The sequence below is a fragment of the Scophthalmus maximus genome, chromosome 3 (assembly GCF_022379125.1).
Source record: "Scophthalmus maximus strain ysfricsl-2021 chromosome 3, ASM2237912v1, whole genome shotgun sequence".
Taxonomy (NCBI): domain Eukaryota; kingdom Metazoa; phylum Chordata; class Actinopteri; order Pleuronectiformes; family Scophthalmidae; genus Scophthalmus; species Scophthalmus maximus.
The window spans coordinates 13,065,297-13,088,950 of NC_061517.1; the positions used below are offsets into that span (position 1 = coordinate 13,065,297).

Consider the following 23,654-nt stretch of genomic DNA (forward strand, 5'->3'; position numbering starts at 1 on the left):
CAGGCTGTCCAGCTACAGCCGTTGGGAAGGTCATCTGCCAGAGAATGAACTAGGCTGTGGCCATTTGGCGTCCCCAGGAGGTCTGCCGAGAGAGGAGAGGCGTCTCTGAAGGACACTTTCTCTCCTCTCCTGTGCTCTAATTCAATCGTTCTGACAGGGTAGCGGTGTCCCTCAGTCTGCCAGCCCAGTAATCTCTGTGTAATTGAGTTCCCAATCAGCCATCCATCAATAATGCATCTGGTTCCATGAGGAGAAGAGACGACCACACTGCTCCGGCCCCGTGCATGGAGCAAGGAGACACGATTCTGCTCCGACTGACCAGAGAGAGATATATTACTTCCTGGAGATCACTCACTCTGGCCTGTATCACTCCCAAACAACAAACCACTTCAAAACTGGGAGTGTTCTGTTTCATCAGTATCGTGGTGGCGGGTGGTTCCGGCAGCTGAAAACGTTGCTCAGGACAAGCACAGAGATGATCAGAAATGTACCCACATATGGATCTTACAATGTGCCGTGAGGTCGTGTGATTGAAGAGAGTCAAGAAAAATGTCAAGGGACATGAGAGAAATATTGAAGTGCATATTTTATAAAGGTTTCTTGGAACACAGACATTAAGACACACACACACAGATAGGTTAGACGTCTACCCGCACACACCTCGCTTTTCTATTGCCAGTGCATGCCAACCCATCAATTAGTGACTAAGACCATAGTCCACCAAGGTTAAACTGTACAGCTGTCTGAATGATTTTCAATTATACAGCCAGGAAGCCCCCGACAGCTCGCTGGCTCCCACCTCCCTCTCTGGTCTCATAGGGTCATTTATAATACCTAACGCCTCCCACAGATAATAGTGTATCGCCACCTCGCTTCCCTTTTCTCCAGTGTTATCTCCATTTTCAATTTCCGATCTTGAAGCACCTGGTCTCCTCTTTTAGAGCATCAGAATGCCCCTGCCCTTGTGTTACAAATAAATTGCCTTTGATGGAACATTTTGATGGAGGGGGGAAAATAATCTCTGCCCTGTGGTGATATACAGTATATGTGTTTTTAGACTTTTAATTGATGTAATGCTTTGAAGGAAACCACGCCCATTCACTTCCTAATATATATAAAATGTCAGTTATTCTTTTTGAATAATGATAACGCAAATAATCTGTGATCACCTGTCCCCTTTGTCTTGGTTACATCATGCTCCCTGGATCCCTTCTGCGCTGTCCCTTTACCCTTGGGTCTGCGAGATTAATGGCTCATTTAAGTCCCCATTACATTACATTAGCCCACTCTCTCAGTGCAAGCGGTACACTCCCCAGCAAATAAATTGCATCATGAAAATATTAATCAATCTCAATAAGTGACTGTACATAATCCATTTGATGTTAAAGAGTATGACAAAGGTTTTTACTGGGAGCAGCAAATTACTGTCACTCACAGGGATAGACTGACTCCGACGGCTGTGGAGCTGTTGAAGCTATTGGCTTATCATATCAATGAGTCTATATGAGGCTCAAGGAGAGAGAATAATCTTGGTCTTATTGCAGTGGTCTGAACCGATCCACGTGGTTGGCTGGTTGGGCCAAAAGTCACAAAGTGCCATGAAACAGAATTGCTTGCCCAAGCATATTTTGGAAAAACAGTTCTCTGCCCACAAAAGTGTGATCATGTGAGTCCAAGAAAAATTCTGTGACTTGCAGGCATGGAAAAAAAAGGCATTGGTGCAGTTCACACCACACACTAACACATACAACAACACCTTTCCCAGCTGGAGGTTAATTCAATCCCAGCACGTTCCATATGGAGGCTGCTGTCAGACTTGGGTCTGCAGTGTGACATTGTGAGCGAGAGGTAATTACATTTTGGTCCAGTCCGGCGACTCAGCGTCTATTCAGAGGCTGCTGTCAGTGCCCTCCTCCTATAGACCACAACCACCAGAGGAATGTCCAGCTCTGGATACACTGCAGCTCCACCGAGCGCACCACTGCACTTCACAGGCTGCAGCAGTGGATGCTCATGTTTAAACTGAAATTAAAACAGACTTGCTGTACCTGTATCAGAACTTCTCAACACACTGTTTGATATCAGAGGCTCTACGTGTTCCTTCAATTAATCAACTGCTGGATAAAGATCGACATCACACACATTAACAATTACATCGCAATTTAAATTCAAAATGATTCTCCATTACTAGAAAATCTTCGATTAATGCAGTGACTCAAGTTGCATCAGCTCAATCACTTTCTAGCTAGCAGGCGGGAACAGACACATGAGCCTTTGATTAAGTTATGCAACTTTTAATTTTAAATGTTTTAATTTTAAATGGCTTTCTTTTGGAAGTGTCAGCACTGAAAAAATATCCAGTGATCGTATGACACAAGGAGGACACACATGTCGGAACACAACACAGGCACAACACAGCAGCCTGTGAGTAATTATTTCACAATGAAGAGAGAGAGTTGTAAGTCAAAGGCTTTGGACTTTGAAGTAGAAGTAAAACACCCCCCCGGAGGTTTTATCGTTTCCCTGCAGTTCCGTACAGTATGTGCACCTGACCAGGAAACTTTGTGATAGATTTACAGCTTTGCTGATGCTCTCAGTTCATGTGTGGTCATGTTGTACATGTCCATTGTGTACTATTGATCAGGCCCTGGTGAAACTTGTGACTAAAGCTTAGTCCTATCCCAGCAGAATAAATCACAGTATTGACCCTGTGGTTATCAATAAAGGGAATGACAAACATCTGGCCCCACCTTTAATGGAATCGACAGAGTCTTCCTGGCAGCAGCCCAGAATCGGCCACACATAGATTGCCTTGATCTTTTCAGTGGGAACCCACTCTTAGTATGCAAATGAGAAGGGCGAAATGCAATCACCGTCGAAAGCTGAGCAGTGCTCCTATTGAATTAGGAGCTGAAAATCTCCATAAACACCAAAGGAAAACCCTTAAAATGACTGCTGACAATAAGCCTGTTTGGACTGACTAAGATTTATTCTGTCAAGCAGCTCTGACACAGTGTATCTGCGTCAATGAAGGAATAGGTGAGGAGATCAGATCAATGGTCACTCCACCGAGGTCCAGAGGTGCTGAGGTGGACTTTTGGAACGGCCTGCAGAGGCAGCACTCTGTCCTGTGTGTGCCCTGGGTGTGTCGGTCCCGTACACAGGATACCTTATTATTAGGGCCAAGGGTCTTCTGTGACAATATGCTCTCGTGTATGACAACACCTGACCCTCGTAACAGAAACAATAACCATGGGTTCAAATAGGAGTGTGGCTATAGCACTGTTTGTGTAAGAAAGCCACATTGTCCTTCTAACCTTGGGATCAATGAGTGGCTGAGAGCAGCACACTGGAATAGACGTCTCAATTTTCTCGTTCTTATATACGAAGATGGGGCAACACAGGAATTCACCATATTGAAGGGACAGCAGCATTACAGAAAACACAAAGCAGATGGATACCCTGCAGCCCAGTTAACGTTTCACTGCAGATGACAATCAAACGGAACATGTTGACCAGTCTAATTGTGACTGACACGCTATTGACAGTATTGAATTCCTACAGGTACTGCAACAGCAAGCAATTACAGCTCTCTATCACAAACAATTTCAAATAACATCATGTTATGCCACCATTTTCCTCGGCAGACAACATGGCAACAAACTGCTCTGTTGCTCCGCACAATAAGAAAAGTACCATGTAATGCTGGATATATTCAAGGGTGAAATATGCAAAGTTTAAAGATTATTGTTAAAAAAAAGTGGGTGTGGATATCTCAAAATGAAATGAAAGACAATAAGGCATCTCCAGCTGTGTTTTCCAATGAGAAAAAATAGCTAGTGAAATTTTATCAGCACATCATAAAATTCAGCCATATGTCTCCAGGTTTCTATCAACATTTCTTTTGGGTTCCCACTTCATTTAGTGGATGTGCTGGGGCCCAATGACTGAGTGACTCATAAAGCAGGGATGTACACACACAACATGCAGGGAGGAAAAAAGCATAAAGGTTTACTAGAACAATTTCATTATCAGAGGCTTTAGGGTTTGCTGTGTCTAGGAAGCTGCACACATGACATGCAAACACAAAATGTAGGTGTAATATAAGACCTGCACCTAAACACACAGTATGAGTTTTCCAAAATGCAGTTAATCCAGATTTAACATGCCCAAAAACCAAGAGGTGAGCTCAGCCGGAAATGCAATCAACCCCAGCAGGGTGGGATTATCTGAAAGTCTAAGAATTAAGATGGTAAAGATTTACAAACTATTATCAGTACTTTACATGTGTCTTTGGGTTAATGAATAATTTATCAGGTTCTCAATGCAAACATGAAGTAAACTTTGTACCACCCAAACTAATCTTTACAGAAGAGAATCAAAAGCCAACTCATTCAGTCGAGCAGATAAACAATACCAAACTCTACTCTCATTTTTGTGAGTTTTTTTTTTTTTTTTTTCACGGTTAGGTTGAGGTAGCCCTGAACCCTCTAGTTCCCCGCCAATCCTGTTACCGCTGGGATTCGTTCTGCTGCCCCTATAAAAGATTAGTCCTCGAGGAGAAAGAATGGACTTGATTAGCTAGACAGCAATTTAATGGGATTGTCAGAGGGGCTACAATAAATCAGCTTTTGTGATTAAATGGGATCTCCAGTAAAAGTTGTATGCCTCCAAATCAATAACTATTGAATGTTTCTCCCTTTGTTCCCGGCGAAGAAAAAAAAAAGAAGAACACAAGAGAAACAAAGCCAAAATTTCCGGTGAGCTAATGACCCTACAGCCAGTGGCGAGAAGCAGCTTACATGTTCAGGGAGGAGGAGGAGAGAGGGCAAGGAGCCACTGAGCCGGGAGACGGAGGAGGGGAGAGAAAAAGATGGAGAGGGAGATTTGTATTTAGAGTAAAGAACAAAGCATCGGGGAATAGTTGGGGCATTAAGTAAAAGCAAATGGACTTAAGCAGAGGCGGATGCATGGCCATAATTGCACTGATACTGTAAAAGCTCTAGGCCTCTCTGTAATGGCTAACCACAGACAGCACTGTGCTCCCCCTCTCTGTCTCTGTCCATACGCTCACAGCGATATGAGTCGGGTCAAAGCGATACACTCCGTGTGTGTGTGTCTCCCTCATCGTGATTGAACTCTCGGAGAAAGAGCTGGGCTTTGTCTATTAGTGGGAAAATAAAATGGTGTGGAGGCACAAAGTCTCCAGCCAGCCCATGACCCCGTGCACCGATGGAGAGGTGCCCCAGTCAATTAAGCAGCAGAGCGCTGATTCCTCCATACATATTTAGCACCAATCACCGGTGAGACAGAAGAGGAGGTCCCCATAGATCATCACACCAGGTTAAATAGGAAATATCACTGACCAACAAGTTTTTTTTCAGGCTAAATAGATGTGGGATTTGGATTTTGCTGGAGGTACCACAAGGTTAAAAGATTTATTGACGTTCCGAGGCGAATTGTGCCTTTTTTGCAAAAACACAAAAAAGAGGGCATTCATCAAAGCATAACAAATGCTCATGTAACCAAAAAAACACCCCAATAGCAAAAAATAAAAATAACAATAAAGCCACTTCTTTTCCTCCTTTTCCTTCTTCTTCTTGTCTAATGCTGGTTTAAGTCTGGTGACCAGCTGTATGCCTGTGGCCCTGCTCTGTATCTCGGGTGCTCTGTGTGCACTGCTAAGCCCTGACTCACCCCCCCACTTCACACATCACATCAGATCAGAGGGTTCGAAGAGCGTTCCAGGTCCTACCAGCCCGCTCGACATTCCTGCCGCTTTGATACTGGGGGGGGGGCTCCCCCGTGTCTGTCCATCATCATCGTCTCCCCTCTCTTCCAACTCCAAACCTACTCTAATCCACCACCACCACCCCATACACATATACATCATTCCCTCCCTATCCTCCCCCAGCTCACAGGAATTCTCAGCTCTGGAGAGTGTTTCATTTCTTCACAGGCCTGATCATTGATAGCTTAATGGCGGCAAAAAGGGAGAGCGTGCACTCAGAGACAGGCAGCTTTTAAGTGCCATCACTCATATTCAAGTCATTCAAGCTTCAAGCCTCATGTGTGGGCCTGTTTGTCTCAATGAAACAATGAGGCGCAGCATGTTCTTTTTGCGGAAGCCGCATGTTGACTCCCTTTCCATCCAAGTCCATGTTATTGAGTAAGCTGAGCTTAATGTACCTTTAACAGGCTGCAGCCTGATGCACAAGGACGGTGCACAAGGAGAGCGCAGGCCTTGAGCATTGTCCAACAGCCAGCCGCAAACATTTCACACAATTAAGCCGTGTGAATGAGCCTGGACTCCATTCCGTCTCCCTATTCACCTCTGATTCGCATTGAGCCACGGCAGCTCTGCTCTTTATCAGCGCCATTTCACCACCTCTCACTTTGACATCATCACAAGCGTGCACGCCGCCTCTGTGGCCCTCTGCACTTTCAAGGTCTGTTCATTTTCTATGCTGACGGCACAGCACACAGGAGGTGGCCACGCACACACTGACCTCCCCATCTGACTCACAGCCAGTATTTTGATGTGCTGGATGGGGAATGAAAACCTCTCTGGCTGTAATGTGCTGAAAGACAACAAGAAAACACGGCTTTGAAATGATGATGAAGGATAAAATAATGATATATTGATTCATTTCAAGTGCTTCTGTGTGGCACAACTCTACTAAAGCAAAATCTCAAATGTTTCTCTTAAAATTTCTTTGCCCACATGCACACATCCATCCAAGTGTTTTCTGGACTGGCGGGTCTCAATCGATGACCTCAAATACCACAGTTCTGCTTGTTTTCTGATTTACCATTAATTAATCAGAGACTGATCTACACTTGGTTTGCTAAGTGAATACTTTGAGGTACAATTTTCTGCATGATAATGATCCCAGCAGAGCAGCTCAGCTGTCATTTTCCTGCCTTCCTGCAGTACTTTGAAAAGGTTCTTTGTGTACTGTACTCCTGGGGCAACGGGGACATGTATGCCCTCTAACATGACTTGGGACTTGGGTCGCACAGTTATGCCTTGAACACCTTTTAAATCACTTTCTTAACCATCTGCCCAAACTACCTCGGCGGACATCAAAAGGGCTTCACAAGTGGTGATTCCATAGGACCAATTTAATTGGCTCATCAAGACATAAAAGCACTTTGACTAGAGAAGAAATGCTGAAGTCTGCTACTAGAACAAAGCTCCGAAACTCAAGAGGTGAAACGCAGGGCTGCAGGGCGAGACCTGCAAGGGAGAGAGCGCAGCAAGCATTGTGTACCTCTGGTCCTTCACGTCATGTTTACTTATTCCAATTGTTCACCTATAACACACAGTTCAGAACCTCACAACTGGCACATCGACAAACGTGAACTACACTCAAATAGCTGCAGGAAATTGCAAAATAGTTGAAGAGCAGCAGTAGTGAATTACAGCTACGTACAGCTGCTTGGCATCGCATAATGTGTAAACAAGGGGATTCATAAAATGGGGAAAGCAAAACAAAGACTATTGGCAGGTGTTTTTGAGAGAGTGCTGGAGCAGGGTAGCTGGCCACTGACCTTCAGGTGCCGTTTGAGGGACAAGTCCATGATGCTGCTTTTATAGCCAAACCCCCCCTTCCTCTCTCTATCTCTGCCTGTAATAGCATGGCTTATGGTCATTTTCAGCTGTAGGACGTTTTATGACAGCCATAGCTATGATTGTGGACCAGGCCGGTGGCGGCAGCAGCAGCAGCAGCAGCAGCAGCAGCAACTGAGTACGTTGAACAAGGTATAGAGGCTGACCCTGAAGCAGCCCCCCACACTACTGCCTCAGCCACAAAGGAGAACAACAAGCGCTGGCGGACAAGCTCGATTATTGCAGGGGATGGTTTGAGTATGAGTTAATCTCAGGTGTTGTTGTGAGCAGGTTTTAATATAGATGGGCGGCGAGGATGTGATATTGGATAATTGCTTCTAGGGTTGTCACAGATGGTGCCGGTTGATCTGCTCACTACAGCCAGGCCAGACCTCTGTCAAGGGCATTTTTACTGCTTTGATCTCCTTATCTCGACCGCACAATATCAATCACAACCAGTCCTGCAGAGGTGCGACTTCATGTGTAGTTCATTCAATTTTCTGTATTATTTTCTTTGCCGAGTAGATACACTGCCATGGCAGCCCCATACAATATAATAAACTGTATTCAAATCTAGAGAAAGCAGATGTCATAAAACATACATAAGTGTGCACAATCATCTGAACCAATTCTTTTTTTTGTTTTAAAACAGCAGGGGGGTGGGAGCCTGTCAGAGCCTGACCATTGCATGTCCACCTACACGGCAACCATTGGACAGTACAAGCTGTCAATCACACAGTATCAACGCCCTAATGCATACAGTGCTTGATTGTCTATTTTACTCCCAATTTGACAATAATTTACTTTGGCCTCACTTTCCGGACCCGATGACTACGTCCATTTTTAGATACAGTATATTGTCCATACTAACACACCTGAAAACATACAGTATATCAAGTGACCATTAGGGCTGACTGATTTGGGGCAGATATCTAATTGCGATTTTTCTGACAGATATTGTGATTGCAATTTGATTTGCGATTATAATTACGCATGTGCGCGCGCACACACACACACACACACACACACACACACTGACAGAGTGCGAAATGTGTTGAAGAGAAGAAGGAGAGAGAGCAGGGAATGAACACAGCGGAAGTGTGGATGTTGCATTAATCTTGCGCATATTTTGGATTAGGGGACCATACCACACACACACAGTCGTTTTAGTATTGGTTTTCAAAGCTACAACCTCCTACACAGGGAACGAGGTCAAAAGTGTCCAAAGTTTGAAAGTAATTCAGCCAAAACAGAAGGTGTACGCAGGACTGTACACATCAAGTACATGCTGTGACTGGGCAGATGTCACACCGCAATCGCAATTAGATATCTACTCCTGCAATTTACATTGTGATTGCAGAAACACATTATTACTGTATATATGTTTTATTGTTAAAGCACAGAATCACTCATACAGCAGACACACGTGCGCACACAAACAAGGACAGAAAGCAAGAGTGACAGGGAGCAGCAGCAGGATGATAGAGGTCTGCGCTTGCCTCTCATCAGAGCTATTCCAAGCGGCCGCCCTGTCAGAACATGCCCCAGATGAGGTCTCTGAGAGAGCTGTCACAACAGACGCCTGGAGGGCCATTCGATCAGACGGACAGCTCGGAGAGGTGTTAGACACACACATGCAGGACCTGTCTGCCTGTGCGTGGTCCTGGTTATGGCCACAAAGTACAGCCCTGCTGAAAGACAGCCGTCATTCAGGGGCCTTTATCCTTTCCATCAGTGTGTGTCTCTTTTCCCCTGTTGTTTTTCTCCTGCCTCCGCGAAAGCACCAGGCGGGAAGGGGGGCACCACTGACAGGTTCACTTAAATATTTATGCTGACAGGGAAAAGACAAGAATGTTATCTCCGACAAAACGTGCTTCCATATCAACACATACTCTGACTCGCGTGAAATACTTGTCTCCCCAAAACCTGACCGCCTCCTCTTAGAAATAGTTGATAAAGTATGTGGGGGGAAAGAAAAGAAAACTGAAAACCCAAATTGTTTTCATCAGGTGTTGTGAATATTGATATATTATACCTACGTGAAAAAACGGCTGCAAAAATGTCAAGGCAGGAATAATGGCACTCATAAAACACACCTCCCAGCGTCTCTCCGCCCCAGCCTCGTTTCATGAGGCCGCACCACCTTCACCCTGTTTGTGCGCCCTCTGTCTTGTTGTGCACTCTCTGAGTTCATTTGGCCACAGATGGGCTGGTGTTGTTACAGTGTGTTGGGCCCTGGGGAGAATTAGGCAGTGCTGTACACAGATGCCACATCTCATGCGATGCACATCTCACTGAGGGAGGGTGGACAGCTTCTCCAATCTACAGATCACCTTTTCAAACAGCCCTTTGTTCCCCCGACCTCCGGCAGCTGGCGACAATTAGCTGCCAGGACAGGACACAGCAGTCCGGCTCGCCAGTTAGTCCATTACTGTGCAGGGACGGGTGAAACATGGGAGTGGACTCACAAGCGCTGGGGGCGGTAAATTACGTCTGTGATGGATGTGGAGCCTTTACTCTTCTTGTGGAACAGAACTTTGCAACTTTTCAAAGCCGGTCACATCCAAAGGAGGGCAACGCGCATGTTCAGTCAACCCGTGTTATGCTACGGGGGATCTAATGCATACAATAGTTGTAACAGATATTAGTCTTCATTCACAGATGTTATTTTGCTTTGCCAAGTTGGCACAACGGAGGTGATGAGTTCAGTTTACCCAGCGGACTGCCAAGTATCCCCTTGAAAAGTCTTGTTGCTGACAGCAATAATAAATTGCAATCTGACCAATCAATTGTAGACCAGCTTGAACCCCTTAAGTCCTTAAGAATGAGAGGCTAGGGAAAAAATCAATTTGCAATTTACATCAGGCTGATGAGTGTTGAAAACACCGAGAAAGAGACAGCTCCGAGGATCCAAGTATAATTACATCCCAGCCAGTGCAGAGCTGTGGCCCTAACATCATCATGGGTTTGACGATCAATGGTACTGAGCAGGACTCACAGTACCTAAACTGCTGTCATTCATGTGCACAGACTGCTCAACACACTGCCGGGTATCACACAGGGGAAGTGATTTGTGTCGCATCAACGGGCAGTGAGTGTGTGTGATGACAACCTCCTTAGCGGCAGAGCTTCCTGGAAGCACAGCGACCTGACTGAAACACAATGGGGCTGGTTGGAAGAGGACACCATCGGGGTTAAGGAGCATATCGAGCCAGTGCAGTGTCTCAGTTGCCAGAGGCTACTGCCACGTTGTAGTGAAGCCAATGGGAATCAGATCTGTGGCGATTGACGGCGAGCCTTTTATTTTATTTCTGTTTGCAGAGCAGGAAGATTTGACGCACAGCAGTCGTTCCCATCCTCCGTCTCTCACTGACTCTCATAAACACATGAGAAAAAAAAAAGAGGGTCTTGACACATTCATGCAAATAGCGCAGTGCACAGCCAGAGACGGAGCCAAAAGTCATAATGAAAAACAGAAACAGAGGGAGGTGAATGAATAGTCGCGGTTTCAAACTATGTTTTGTTTTCTGGTGGAGACAGAGAGAGGAGGCAGAAAAAGGAGCAAGCTCGAAGGGGTTAAACGTTGGCAAAAAGCGGGGAGGGGACAAAAGGCCCATTGTAAGGGCCAGAAGTGTCCCCGGAAAGGAGGGGAGAGAAAAGAAAGCCACCACTGGCTGGTCCCCCTGACCCATTGTAAGCGATGGGGAGTGCAGCCACGCATGACAGATGTCCCTGGCCATTGTTTCCCCAGCAGCCTCCTCTGTGCCTCCTGCTCTGGCTCTGGGATTCCATGAAACGGCCTCCGCCTGTGAGAGTCGTTCGACATGTCTCGTCTCTTTTGCGGAGCGCTCTCCGCCGCCACCCTGGCTGTGCCGGACCAATGGGTGTGTACGGATACCCTCAACGTGGGGCTACACTTATCGAGAGGTGCAAGAAGTCTTACCTACTAGACACTGCTGATCCCACCAGGCACCAGCCTGTAATTCATAATACAACACTTACCGAGCAGTGTGCATGTGAGGGTCGAAACATATATTCATAAATACAGACTAGAGAAATTTCAGCTGTGTGTATGCACACCCCCCCCCGGTTCTGAAATACTTAAGTCATCAAGAGCACAACATGAAATCTGACATTCACCAACTTAGAAATCAATGAAAAAAAAGGATCAATTGCATTTATAATTATCCCAATGGCCTCAAAAAAACAGCACTAACATTTTATTTTGCCCGCAGGGTTGTGAAGCAAAAGCAATAACTCAATTGTGAAGTGAAGCGCAGGTGAATGCATTTTCGCAGAATAAAGAGTGGAGGTAAGCTGTTTTTTTTTTTTACAAAGCAGTGACGTTTCGCTTCTCCCCATTCAGTGACCCACCATGTGGCGGACCCACAGAGGCGGCTCGTCGGGCTGTCAGTCACAGCAACAGTGTGCCAGTGGGAAACGAGCGCAACAATAGCCCTGTCTGGTTAATGGGTGAGAGAGGCAGCAGACAATCGTTCGTTTCTATGCCTTCCCACCACACTGTCTGTTTTCTGTCCCATTCTTCTCTTGCTCTCAACCACATTCTACCAACACTCGCTCGCTCAGGCTCCAATCAGTTACCCCACCCCCGCCTGCCTGTTAACATTCATTTCGAACACACACTCACACAACACACACTCACATTCCAATGCACAAGCATGAGAGAGTGACAGAGAGACCAAGAGAGAGAGAGAGAGAGAGAGAGAGAGAGAGAGAGAGAGAGAGAGATGTCTAAGCAGAGTGGAAAATCAGTTTGAATGCTATGAATGTTCATCAGGTAGATCAATGGCTGGCAGTTAAGTCATTTGGTGAATTCTAACAGTGCTGAAGTGAAACTGCAGCAAACTCTATGTGTGCTCGTCTGAAGTCCAGCTGCCTTGACCCCAAACTAAACACTGCAGCAGCAAAAAATCCACCAGTCAATGACGCTTGTGGGAGACACATGCAGGTCATTATTAACAATGCAACTTGCACATAAAAGCAACATTTTCTACACACTGACAAACACGGATGTTCAGCAGCTACACCCAATCTGAAAGGTTCTAGTACGTAAGGGCGTATTTTGACGGCATTAGGAGTGAGGAAACAGGAAAGAAGGACGGAAGACGGATGTGTGATATTTCAAATGCAAAACACTGCAATGTCATATATGGGAATATTTGCTTGGAGGTGGTGAATGGGCCTGACATGAAAATAAAACTATTAATTCATTCTGCACAGTCAGTATCTTAAATGTCTCGGCCATGAGAACCCAAGATGTCTCACAATCTGTTTTATTGCAACACTGTATCACCCTGCAGGAGCAACTTTCAGAAAAGTAAGGACAAATGTCACATAGCAGCCAACAGTTAAAACTGTTAAATGTCCAGTTCAGTAGGGAATTCAAATTTATTTTGCTTCCTTTAAACATCTTTTCATTCATATCATCGATGAAGGGGTTTTCATTTTTAAAACACAGCACAAAACTCAAGTGACAAATGAAAAAAACAAACACTTTGACAACACATACGTTACAGTCATTTGACTTGATATTGACTTATTTCTGATGTGGTTGTACAACATGTACAACAAAATATATATACTACATATATAAAGTATAATCCAACCCTATAACCCCCCCCCCAAAAAAAATTCTGCAATTGTTATATTGTATAATATCTATTTAATAATGTGTTTAATACTTGGTTGCAGCGATCTCAGCAGGATTTATTTTCTACTCACTTTTCAACTCTGCCTTCTCTGCTGAAAACAGATGTTTGTCAGTCAGTCCCCTTGTTTCTATTTGTCTATCTTTCTTATCCCTGGAGCTCTTTGTATTCTCTTTTTCAAGCTCAACTATTTACCATTTATTCATCTCCATTCTTCACTGTCACATTCGGCTCCACGTAAGTGCATGGCTGAAACACTGAACACAACATACCGGCCTGTTTTTCCGTCATGTTTGGCAGGTTAATTTCAACGCTGAAGTGTCAGCAATGTTTCTCAAGCTACACCATGTCTGGTGTCAAAGCTGTAAGCCCAGAGCCAAATCACTGGGTAAGTATCCGCCCACACAGAGTATTTATTCTTTCTAACTAGCTTCCATAACCCGATGGCTCTGACCTTCAATGCAGCGGTGGAGAACAGCATGACATATGGCCTAGTGTGCCCGTCCACGGGGTGACCCTGGACTGGGCCCGCAGACCCCCGGGTAAAGTCAAATGAATGCATGTAAACATTTAGCCCCCTGCGCACTGTGCTATGATCCCCACAACGGCTTAGGTGACCCCAGTCAACATCAATCAGACAGAACACAATAGAAAGAAGCACACGGGGGAAAGAACCGGGGTCAACCACACTTTTAATAAGTAGACACGGATGGCATTGTGGACGCAGATCGGCCCCGCTCTCCGGACCATGGGTAAGCAGGGCACCCTCGACCGCAAGCGGCAATCATGAGGAACCCTCAATGCATGAGCTTTAGAGATGAGTGGATAATCTACTTGGGCGGATTTAGGACTAATCTGCCATTTCTGCTCTCCAAATCAAATCACAATGGGATACATATAGGGCTTATGCACTGATATGATGATTTCAAAGTATGAGCAGAAGGAGGACGATTCACAGAATGGCCCGGGGGAGTATTTGGCAGGAATATGATATAACAACAACAAGATGAGATGTTTATTTGTTTTAGTTTAGAGGTCACCAGCTCCCCATAAGAGTCCAGTACAAATTGTACAATGAGAATCCATAACCTCTTTCTTACAGCTTAGCTGAGCTCTATCTCCCAGGAACACTCATCAAGTAAAGAGACAGAGGACGGGTGTTTTGACAGCTGCGGGGACGGCATTACCCTATTTCTCTGCCTTCTGAGATAAGAACTATCAGCAGAGTAGGAAATGCAGGAGTCGGCCACGCCTTCCCTGCTGTAACATATTGTGGTTATGTTGTCATCCTGAGGTTTATGTCTACCACTGTGGCAGAGCTCTACATCCACGGAACTAATGACAGTTGGCAAACACTAACTCGTGTGATCCTGTCCGGCTGTCAGCAGGAGCAGCGATGTTAGAAAAAACATATCTGCATGGGCATAAACATAATGTAGACACATTCCTACACGTGTGAAAAAAAATGAAACAAACTCAAATGACTACCCAAGCTAGGTGGTGTTTGTCCACTGATGCGGGCGGCTGTCAGTTGAAATATCTAGCTCCGACGGTCGTGGCCCCCTCATTTCATTATCACCCCTTCCTCTCTGTCAGACTCTTACAATCCCCTTAGCTTCCGCAGATCAGCTCCGGCCCGAGCCAGTGCTTCCCTGCACAGACACAAACCCATTGATCCAAAATCTGAACTGGCACACGGCAAGGGCCGAGACAAGTAGGCCCAGGTTCACAGCCACAGGATCAATTGGGGAAGAAGTGTGAACGTTTCCAAAGCAAATTCGGATTGAGTTATATCAGTCGAATTTACAAGAGGATTTTTCTTGTCTTTCAGAAGACAGATAAGATTACTGAAATGTTTGTTATTGATGCATGAAGATGAATGACAGAGAATGAGCTGTTCCCAACCCCCTATTTTTATTGCGGGAGGTAGAGGTCTCAACATCTACAAATTACAGTAAAAGACTCCTCACTGTGAACTCTATAAACATGAAACGCTTTTGAAATAAATCTCTCTTGCTCTTTCTTTACCTCAAAGGAAATGACATGAGGTAATCACCTGGTGGTGGAGCTTTGAGAACACAGTTGTCCACAAGCCACCTCCAAAATCTGCTGAAAATAGACTTCCGCAGCTGCACCACAACCACGTTCACCAACCCTTCCACCTATTACCCCAGTGGGGGTAATCAGTATTTATGTTATAAGGTAGAAAAAAATCCTCCTATGATGGTCGGAGAAGGCACAGGACCACCAGACCTCTCCCCCAATTATCTGAAGGGGATGAAATGAATGAGATGGAGTAAAAAAAAGCAAGGGGGGAAAGGGACAACATTTTGTGGGGACGTCATACACAGGAGTAAATTATGCACTGACAGACAATTCACAACTAATGTAAGCTGCTGTGTTTTTGAAGCCTCCCTTTCATTCCTCCCTCCTCCCTGCCCCCACCAACAGCGCTGCGTCCTCTGTGGACCGTGGCCGGGTGTCCATGCCCCGAGTGCGCTCACTGGAGCACAGGACCCTGCAAGAATGGAGCCTATTCAACAGCCCCCCTCCAGATGCTCGCCAAAACAGTCCTCCAGGCTACAGCAGGGAGCACAAGAGGGGAAAGAGCAGGAAAGGGAGATAGGAATCTGATAGCCTATCATTAACAGCCCAAATAAATTGAAGGAAAAGTCTCAGGCTAAACCACTGCCCTGAGTCAAGATGTTTATAGGTGATAGCCTTATTGTTTTGTCTCTTGTGGCATTTCAAAGACCGGTTACGCTTCGCTAGAGAAGGTGTTTATTGTTGCAGATAAACTGTCAAATGTGTAGCATCCACTGTGAATCACAGACTTTTCCCTCAAACCCCAAGTGAGGCAGATCCATACGGAGCACTGTATGGGAGAGTCTCCTCAAGGTAAACCAATATAAAGCCTTATCTAACACCCAGCCTGAAGCTGGGTACAACTTTTTTCTTTTCATTCACATGCAGCTTATAGATTTGAAAAATAAATTATGCAAATTTAATCACAGTTAATCACTGTGTCTTAGATATCACCGGACGCAAGGGTACTGCAGATAAAAAAAACACAAAATAACACTTAACTCCCTGTAAAAGCTGATGCACCAAAGACCTCCCCCATGCATAGCCCCTCTATGTGATGCTGTGTAAAGGAGTGCCCCTGTGTGTACAAGAAGGAGCCGATCAATGCAATATTAATGTATCAATCAGCACCGAGTTATCAAGCAGCAGCAGAGAAAACAGCATTGTAGCCCTGTAGGCATGACCCGTAGCTATATGGTCCCTGCGCTGAACTCCTCATCTTCTCTTAGTGATAATATCTATCGAATATAGACTCAAACATTTATACCCTCCCTCCCAGGGGGTGATACTCGAGAGGGTTGGGTACGAGTTGTAAGGTAGGTCTATGTGTATATTTCTCAAAGGATCGAGCCCTTTCCTTATGGATACTATATACTGCACCATCCAACGTGCTGCCAGAGCTTCTTCACAGATCCAACTGGTCAAATGTTTGCTTTATCCATCGGTGACTTTCTTTGATTTTGCTCTGGATCTAAAAACCCAATTTACAATCAAGGTCCATACCAAGACTAGCTTGGTATTTGACAGGTTGTTAAAATTGCTGATGTTATAAGAATCTGAGAACTAAGCCTCTGGTTCAGAAAAGGTTTAGAAACTTTACAGTAGTAGAGGTTACAGTGATGGGAATCTTCAGCATGAGAGCGCAGGATACCTCGCTACAGTCCTGTGGCCAAGCCTGCCACCTAGTGGCCAAAACCTAGCAGTACACTACATACAAACCCTTGAAAACATTCAGGTCATGTCCATTAATACAATTAAGTGGTAACTATTTTCAACTAGCATTGGTTATTATTTTCAACATATTTATATGTATTTATCCTGGTGTTACCATGATCAGAACAACTACCTTTTGATTTTTACAATACCATGCTGAAGGTTTAAGTTTATGTCCATCTTACCTTAAGAGCGAAAAGGTCAGTCTTCAAGGTGAGTAGTTGGGTGTTGCAGCTTCCCTCACAGGCTGACTTCCTGTTAGCTGTGAACATTGAAGAAGATGTAATTTTCCATTTGTTCACTGGTGAGTCCAAGACAATTTTCCACTGTTGGTGGACAATAAAGTTCTATTCTTTTTGTTTTCAAACAAATTGAGATAATCATTTTAATCATAGAAAACTGATTAATTGTTTGTCAATATGCAAATTTACAGGTTTGCATTTTCAATAGCTCATTCATTTATGAATGTATTGACATCAAACCACCTGTTGTGTCTGTGACATCCTCTCACAGCTTTCACAGCTGTTAGTTTGTGAAAAAGGCCTTAGCAAATCCCTTAGCACCCATATCAGTGAGGGTTTTTTGCTTTAATATGCATATTTCAAAATTTTATTTTTCAATAGCTCACTCATTAATGAATTTACGAATGGACAACCAATCCAGAGTACAAATAAGGGAAAAGATCAAGAAAATGCTGACATTGAACCTTGATATATGCATATTAAAGCAAAATGCTCACTGATAAGAATGCCAAGAGATTTGCTAGGGCCGTTTTTCACAAACTAACAGCTGTGAAAGCTGAAAACAAAAAAGTTATTGAAGATTGAAATGGGTCGTCCCTGACAAAATGACACATGTAGGCTTTTTGCCTCCATGCAACACTGTCCATCCTAACTTCGGATGTTTGGAGAAGAACTACGACTTCCTCTGTTTCCACTCACTCTATTTGCTTCCTTGTCCAGTTGAAAGGTGTAGATGCGTCGCCATGGTTCCTGGCTGCAGGTGAAGCCTCCTCGGAGCAGTCACCGTGAGCAGCAGCGGCCTCTAGCGGCTCGGGGAAGCTCGCAGGAGCACCACCTTCTACACTCGACGTCGTCTTTGTTTGTTTGGTGAATCCAAATAGTCTGAGGCTCGGTTGCTTCCGTTTTGATATCCTGACTACTTACATAGACGGTTCAAAAATATGGAACACATCAATGTTTGTTGATAACTCAAATAATGAGACCGAGTCAACTCAGTCAGAACTTCAAGAGGCGACGTGATGTTAAGACACGTGATTTGAGGACAGCGCCGCCACGCATAGACGGCCAAAGGAGGGATAGACACAGCAGTGTGATACTCAATCACTCTCTGACATGTTTCTTAATCATCATTTATAATGAACACATTTTTAAAAAAAAATAAAAAATAAATAATAAAAAATAATAATAGTTAATGCGTGTAACCAGTAAAAATAAAAGATGATGTGTCAGAGCTCCTCCTTACGGAAATATCTCAAAGGGGAGCTCATTTCTTTTTCTAACCCTCCCCTCAACTCCCCCATAACTCGAACTGTGCTTTGAGGTGTTTTGTTTGTCTCGGGTGATGATGATGATGGACTCACTGCAAAGTCTTTTTTATATAAAAGCAATGTCTGTCTGTCTGTAGTGGAATTTTCTCAACAGCTTCTCATCCAATTGACTTCAAACTTTGCGAGTGTATTGCAGAGGACCCAATGAAATCTGTCAACTGTGACATCTCATCTCAAGAAAATTTACACACAGAGATTTCTCCATTCATGTTAAAATGTAAGCTGCACTTGCTGTGGCCATGGAAACCACTTGGTAATTTTTAAACTTAGACAAGACCCTTTGGCGAGGTCAATGATGACATCTTCAAAGGTCACATTCCGGCATGACGGGCACTGGACTAGGTTCGTCAGAACAGCAACACTATATAGTTAAAGATAATTAAGACTAAAATTATAAACTGTTGAAATATAAAAAAAAAATTATGCTTTCATTAAAAGTTTTAACTATGTTGTGAAGACAATTTTTTTTCTCCAATTTTCATCCAGATATTGCTATGAAGCCCAAGAAAAACCCAGATTTTAAATACTGAAAAAGTGAACAATTCAGGCCAGGGAGTCATATTGTTGGCGTCAGACACCAGAGCAACATTTCTTCACACCTGCTACTATCCGAGTAAGTCAGAGAGGGCGTTGACCTTCGACCTGTGTGGAGAGGAAACGCAATTCTAGTTCCGATCATCTTCGACCCCGACCACCGTAATGAGGAGGCGCGTCATCGCCTGTGGGCAGTGAACTGCATGTCACACTGGGACACCTGCTGTCCTTAGAAAGTGACGGAGACAATCAGTACTGGCAGTTAAGTCCACTCCCAGTATATCGTCAAGGTGTTGCTTCAGCTTGTAGAGGGGACATCTCTGTGGATTCATCAATACTCCCCTGCATGTGCACCAGACAAGTAAGTACACTAATTCACTGGAGACGAGTACGAGTTTCCCAAGGTGAGTTTGCGCATCCAGAACTAAATCTCATCCTGAGAGATGCAATGTTTTCTTATCTATTTTCGCAGGATAAATAATGGGATCGTGTTCTCCGTTACAGGTGACCTGAGGATGAGCCTGCTCATGTGGTGTATGTTGATCCTGTTCCTCTGTTCAAGCAGTAAAGAGATGGTTGTGGATAGAACAAGACTAGCCAGGTGTGTTCAGTCTCATTCTGCTTCACTGGATATGTACATATGTACAGCAAAACAGAAACTCAATGAAACTAATATTTAATGTAACTTCCGGATTTCCATGTAAATTTTTATGTTGCCACGTTTGCTGAAAGTCACAAATATTTGAAAGCTACAGTCAAAACATTTTTTTAAATGCAACATGATGTTTTAGCACTGAAACTGATGATGAAAATGAAAACTGTTAACTCATCTGCTCTGCTTTTCTTAGATGGCATTCATATCAGATGGAAAAGCCACAGAACATCATCCGAAACCTCAAAAGGCATTCAGACGGGACATTCGCCAGCGACTTCACCCATTATCTGGACAAGATTAAGGCCAAAGACTTTGTGGAATGGCTGGCCAGCACCAAACAAGAAGGGCAAGCTGTGAAGACATATACTTTTATCCTAAAGCTGTGTGTTTTGTGATGGTGTGAGAGGAAGGTGACGCCAATGTTGAAGTTACAGCATATGTTTTAATGAAGGTTGCATTAGATGAATAGACTAGTTGTGTAAAAGGGTTTTTAACTGCTACACTTGATGTTTTTCGTAGTAGTGCAATTGTTGATTTTTGGTCAAAGTGATTTGGTCAAAGCTTGTGTTGGTTTTTTAGATTGAATGTATCTTGTCTTGTTTGACTTCAAGTCCTCATTTTTTCATTTATTTATATGTTTTACAGACGACATGAAGACCTACTCCACATCGCAGAAGTATAAGTCACTCCAGGTAACGCTTGTGCTTGTATCATCCAGAAGCATAAAATAAGAAGAGTCCTCCGCAACAGCCGTTTTTCTATTCTGAGGCATTCTCAACAAAAGCGGACATTCGCAATTTTTTGTTTCCATAAAGTGAAAAAAATACTGGAAATTTCAACATTCTTTCCTTTGAATCTTAAGTTCATCTACAGGTTTACTGTTATTTAAATTGTATTTTTTTCATTTCAGAAGAAACTGCACTGTCATGTTCTGATGATTTGCATTGCAAATATTATTGCATCTTATTTAGATTTTTCTGCTGTATGAATAAACTTGAATGCAAGATGAAAAAAATGAAATAATCAATTTAGTCTTTTTCTGAATGAACTGTGAATTATTACCTGTATGCCTTTGATGTCGTGATGCACACAAATGTTTTTCAAAAATTATTCAAGGTTTTAGAATAAAATCTTATAAAGTCGCTGTGTTTTGTATTGAAATTGGAAATGTGTTGATAGTATTAAAACACTTCATGCATACATGTGGCTGACCAGAGGTGGGCGCTGTTGTTCAGCGAATCTAAAAAATCGGACAGTCGAACTGCTGGTGCTGATTTGGGAAATCTTTTTTTTTTTTCTGACTGCGTGTGGGTGTAAAGGCATCTGTTGTGTTTTCATTTGCACTGCAGACTGTATATAGCACACATTTTGTTCACACAATTCTACATTGTTGCACAACAAGGTTATGCAATGAGAGCAAGTGGAAAATACGGTATAAATACAGTGATGGAGTTAATGTGGGGAAGGAGGGGCTGGTGGGATTTACGTAGGCGGAGAGAAAACTGTGAGCTATAACTGGTAGGGGTGTGGGTGTGTGTGTGTGTGTTTCAGTAGATGTGTGGTGGGAGCTCTTGGCTTCTGGCCATAGTCATGATGGAGCGCTCCCTCTTTGGGCTCCGTCCTCCTTACTCTGATTCTCTGGGGAGAGAGAGGAAGACCAGGGGAGGAGGGGGGATGGAGGGAGGAAAGGAGAGAGGGAGGGGGACACCATAGGAGCACAAGCACAACCCTCAGATCTCAGTCAAGGGTTGAAATGGGATCAGATAGTAGGAAACCCCCCATTTTTACTGCTGACTGCTCACACTTACCGCCTGTCTGAGACCTAGGCGGAAGGCAGGACTGCAGCAAAATGGGACAGGAGTGGGACAGAAACATCAACCTGACATTGTATTGTCATGGATGAAGAGTCCTGGTAAAAAAATGTGCATTGCTTCCATTAGTAAGTATTGTATTGGATTGGATTGGATTGAAGCCACAGCTTCTCATGAGGAAAAAAACAACCCCAATCATGGCAAAATAAAACGGTGACACGTTTAATCGTTATATTTAACCATGTCAGGTCTACCCACAGAGAAACCACATGCTCTGTGGCAACACACCTCAGAGGAAGGGAGGTGGGGGTGAGAGGAGAGCGGGTTGGGAGGAGGGGGAGGAGGAGGAGGATGGGGAGGCGGAGGAAGAGGAGGGGGAGGAGGAGAAGGAGGATGGGGAGGAGGAGGAAGAGGAGGGGGAGGAGGAGAAGGAGGATGGGGAGGAGGAGGAAGAGGAGGAAGGGCAGGAGGAGGAGGAGGAAGAGGAGGAGGAGGAGGAGGAGGAGGAGGAAGGAGGAGGAAGAGGAGGAGGAGGAGGAGGAGGAGCGGGGGGGGGGGGGGGGGGGGGGGTGTAGGTGTGGCTGTTTACGAATTGGGTCGAGCTCCTCCGCTCACAGAACACACATTTCTGTGGCCGGGTATGGTTCCACGCCACCCAGCACTGCCCACTGCCGATGCAGCCCCCCCCATAAGAGCCTGAGACGGCGGCCGGAGGTGGTCCGTCCTGCCGCCACCATCTGCAGCACCAAGGACAGCTCCTCCGCCTGGGAGCGAGGCGAACACCGGCCGCCGGCGGCGCTTCGACGCGTGAACGAGCCACATTTCAGCTCGAGTCGTCCTTCTTTTGGTATTCCTGTGCGGGGGAGCTGGTCTGCCAGCATGGGCACAGACTGATGGAGGCACTGGGCCAAACTGGGAGTGTGCTGCTGACTCAGCCTCCGCTGCTGCATTAATTCATCTGCACTGCAGTGCCTCTCTCTCTCTCTCTCTCTCTCTCTCTCTCTCTCTCTCTCTCTCTCTCTCTCTCTCTCTCTCTCTCTCTCTCTCTCTCTCTCTCTCTCTCTCTCTCTCTCTCTCTCTCTCTCTCTCTCTCTCTCTCTCTCTCTCTCTCTCTCTCTCTCTCTCTCTCTCTCTCTCTCTCTCTCTCTCTCTCTCTCTCTCTCTCTCTCTCTCTCTCTCTCACTCACTCACTACACTCCCACACAGCCATACAGCAGTAAAGCCAAGAGGATGGAGAGGGGGGTCGATATTCGATAGTGTAGATGATTAGGACACAGTAGATCCAAGGAGATCGAGGAAGGAGGGAGATGCTGGGGGTAAAAAACACTTTGGAGAAAAGATCCTGGGAAACAACATTTGATAATGTCATAAAAAAAGGAAAGGGAGATCTGCACTGCCTGAGGACAACTCCATGCATCATTTACATACAATTCCACCTACAACCTACAAGGGTCCCGTACCCTCCTCCCACTTAGAGCAACCAATGAAACTGCAACAGAGAAACAAACAAATCAATATGTCCCAGCATGGCCAATCTCAAGCCTGTTCGCGTGAGGTTATGGGGGCGACGACTGTAACATCATACCTGTGAGCTATTTACTTTATGGCAGACCACAAACAGGAGCAGCGCAGTGCAGCTGGACTGAATACGAACGGGCCTGTAGTCCATCCTCTGCCTGTGGGAGAGGGGTGTTAACACAGGGCTCTTAACAAATCCAATAAGTCCATTAGAGTTGAAAGGACTGCCTTTCACAACCCTGTTACCGCAGCAGCACTCAACTTCATTTCACAGTTAGTTTTGCACTTACAAAGCAGCACAAAAGTAAAATAATCCACACAAAATGGTGAACACTATAGCTGAAGTGAAGTGGACAGAGTGAATCTGGAGTCTGCCTGAAGGAAAGTGGAGGGGTAGGATCTTCTGCACAACATCTTTTCATAAAAGGTAAAAAAAATAAAGAAAGACAATTCAGAGGTCAACATTTCAACAATAGGCAAACACAAG

The 23,654-nt window shown here is 44.7% G+C and overlaps 1 protein-coding gene across 1 annotated transcript in view; it reads right to left on the bottom strand.

Annotated features, from left to right (window-relative positions):
• Positions 1 to 18,223, bottom strand: part of fignl2 (fidgetin like 2) — a 43,230-nt gene extending 25,007 nt beyond the window's left edge. Inside the window, exons 1-2 of the mRNA XM_035645947.2 lie at positions 18,021 to 18,223; positions 17,265 to 17,341 (exon numbers count right to left, since the gene is read on the bottom strand). The gene's annotated coding sequence lies outside the window, so the exon portion shown is untranslated. The remainder of the gene's footprint in view (positions 1 to 17,264; positions 17,342 to 18,020) is intronic.
• Between the last annotated feature and the right edge of the window lie 5,431 nt (positions 18,224 to 23,654).